Raw genomic sequence first — 3,448 nt, 5'->3', positions numbered from 1 at the left:
CTCTCTCTCTCTCCCTCCCTCCCTTTCTCTTTTCCTTCTTTCCTCTCATCTTGCCAAATTTTGCCTTTTTTCTCTTCACACTTTCTCTTGTCTTTACCATCCATTACCTTTTCTCCACAGCTGTCATCCTCATTCAAGCCTTCTACACCTCTCATTTGGACTATTGCAATACTTTTCCAGTTATTCACCTCAAGTCTTAATTCTCTCAAAAACATCCTCCAGGTCCCAAAGTATAGGTCTGACAATGATACTTCCTCAACAATGATACTGCTCAATAAACTCTAGTGGCTCCCTATCATTTCTAGGGCCAAGTACAAACTTCTTTGTTGGACATTTAAAGCCCTTTGTCTGAGCTGACTTTCCACACTTAATTGTATTATGTTTTACTCCCTTTCATGCATTAAGTGGCCCAGACAAAGCTGGCCTCCTTGTTGACTCTCACACATGGAATTCCATCTTCCATCTCTGTTCTTCCCAAAAGCTACTCTACATGCCTAAAAGGTGCAACTTAACTCATTTTCATGTCTTTGAATCCCTAATTATCTTCCAAACTCAACTCTGGCAAAAGGTCTTTTTCCCATGCATATCAGGAATACAAAAACATGAATGAATAAGATGGAATGATGCAGGCAAGGTAGAGCAACCAGTCTAGTTGGGCCATTATTCCATGGAGAGGATAAGGCTGAAATGTTATGTTGACTAGATTATGAAAGAGTTTATATGTGATTCCAGAGATATTAAGAAGTCAACAAAGGCCATTGGATAGAGAAGAGACATACTCAGATTTACACATTAAGAAAATTACTTGGGCAGCTATATGGAAGATGAATTTGAGTTTGGAGAGACTTGAGATAGGGAGACCAAAGAAGAAACTATTGTAATAATTCAGGCAAGAAATGATGGAGAGGGCAATTTCAGTTGAGTGATGGGATCAGAAGGCAAATTGCAAAGGCTTGAGCAATGAGTGAGAGGAGAGGGAGAAGAGACCACATATGTAGATGACTTTCTCAAGAAGTTTGACTAAAGGAAGAAAAATATAATATTGTATTTTAAGGGGATGGTAGAGTCTTGTAAGATTTTTTTTAAGAATGAGGTAGACTTAATTATGTTTTTAGATAGAAGGAAAAATATCTTGGCACAAAAGGTATCTATAAAGTAAAATATTATTAATGAATTCATTTTCCCATTTATTTCCATTATCAAAGAGGTAATTCACTTTATCATTTTGATTTTCAATTTCCTAAGTTTCCTAACATTTTAAATTTGTTTCACTATTCCATCCTTTCTTCATCTTTTTCATCAGAGAGTTTATAAGTTCACACAACAGTTTGTGTTTTTGCAATATGTATTATTATATAATTTTCTGATTTATTTAAGTTTCCAATTTTTGTAAGTGATTTTAAGGAATACCATTCACACTGAGACATTTTCTTATTTTACAGGATTTCTTTGCAATGATAAATATGGTATCCCTTGAGATCTAGGATGAGATTTTCCATAGTATTTGTTTTGAGAATGTTTCCCTTGCTTTGCTCCCCATGAAACTGATTTGAGCATGCAATTTCCCTTGGCTTCAAAGTCAGCACTGATCATGGATTATCTCAGTGGGGTGTGCAGAGCAAAAAACATAAAGAAGGAAGAAAAGATAGAAAGGAGGAAGGAAAAAATAAGGGAAGGAGGAGAAAAGCAAAGAGTAAAGGAAAGAAAGGAGAGAGCAAAGAAGGAGAGAAAGGAGGGAGGAAATAAAGGAGGGAAGGAAGAAAAAAGAAATAAAGGAGAGAGAAAAAGAAGGAAGGGAGGGAGGAAGGAAAGAGAAAAGAGGGAAAGAAGAAAAAAGGAAAGAAGGAATAGAGGGAAGGAGGGAAGGAAGAAAGGGAGGGAAGATGAAAGGAAGAAAAAAAATTAGAGATAAATCAGCTCTTAGATACATATTATACATTTTTATATGAACATTTAGAAATTTTTTCAAATGATTTTAAAAGATACATTTTACTTTCTAAGTAGTGCAGTCAGATTTTGTGACTGTTTCAGATTGAACTTTTGTGCCATCATCAGAGTCAACAATTCAGCTATATATTTGGATTTTCTTGGCATATATGTACATGATTGTGTACATAATAATCAGAGTCAATTTTTTACATAGTGCTTACTATGTGTTAGGCAACATATATGTTGCATACTGGGTTTAAGATATTTGAGCAAATTTTTTTAGGGCAAGAAAATTTCAGAAGTTCGAAAAAGAATGATGTATAAATATTTCCTACTTTGTCATTAAACATGTTATTTTATTTTGAAAACTGAAGTCTACAATAATATTGTTGTTTACTCTGTCCAACAGATATCTGAAGAAGCCTCAAATAAGAACTGTACTGTGAACAGTAAGATATTCACTTTTTTTTCATCACATAGTTCAAGAATGAAATGACTGTGATGGATGGATATCTACCTGCTTGCACATGTTTTTGTTTTTATTGGTGTCTAATTTACCTGTGTTTCCTATCAAGTGCATTATGTAGAGGGAACAGCCCTAGAGGATTATCTTCAAATCATGTGCAATATAAGAGAGACTGATGAAAGACAAGAAAGAAAAAAATATTATTTTTTACATCATTTCAATCTTTTCGATACTTGGTGAAATATAAGCATTCAGAAACTGAATAAAAAAAATCCATGCTGCTAATAAAGAAAGTCTAAATATTTGATTTGAAAAGATCAACTGTTGCTATTTTCTTTTGTAATGAATCTGAGTATTGTCTTCAGTGATAAAATATTAATGTTACGTTCTACTTTATCTGTAAAATTTTATTTATGAAAGTATGTATTAACCAAAGGCTCTCTTATTTCTATTAATCCAATTTCACATAAAGAAATAACTAAGTCTAAACTGTGCCCAGAATAAGGACATTAAAGATAGACTTGCCTAAAAGAAATGTGCCTTGCTTTATGAAGCAAACTCCATGCATTCAGTTTTTTAAAAATTCAAAAGAGTAGATTTGCAAATTAATCTTGTCTTAATCTAGAACTCCAGTTTAGGTGTTAATTGTGCTAAACCTATGAAAGCATGTATAATACTTACTATGCTTTTCATCTTGATTAAAAGCATAGTATTTAATTATAATTTTAACCAATTAATAGTTAATACCAATTACTCGTGTCATTTTCCATGGGAGGTTGGAAGTAGAATTTTTGAGAAAGAAGTAAATGCAGTTATTTCACCTGTCTTTAAGAGTAATTACTTCTAAAATATACTTGTGAAAGTCTAACTTTTAACATTTTTGTTTTCTATATTTATACTTTTTTAATAAATGAAATTTTTTGCAAAAAGAAAGTTAAGTTTTGTTTGGGTAAGGATGGTAGGCAGTTGTAAAATTGTTTCTCGTTTTGTGGCAGTTCACTTCTGTACCATCCTTACATGTTCTCACTGTGACATTTCAGCAAAATAGTAGCT

Source organism: Macrotis lagotis, chromosome 5, assembly GCF_037893015.1.
Source record: "Macrotis lagotis isolate mMagLag1 chromosome 5, bilby.v1.9.chrom.fasta, whole genome shotgun sequence".
NCBI classification, from domain to species: domain Eukaryota; kingdom Metazoa; phylum Chordata; class Mammalia; order Peramelemorphia; family Peramelidae; genus Macrotis; species Macrotis lagotis.
This window is presented reverse-complemented; position numbering follows the sequence as displayed.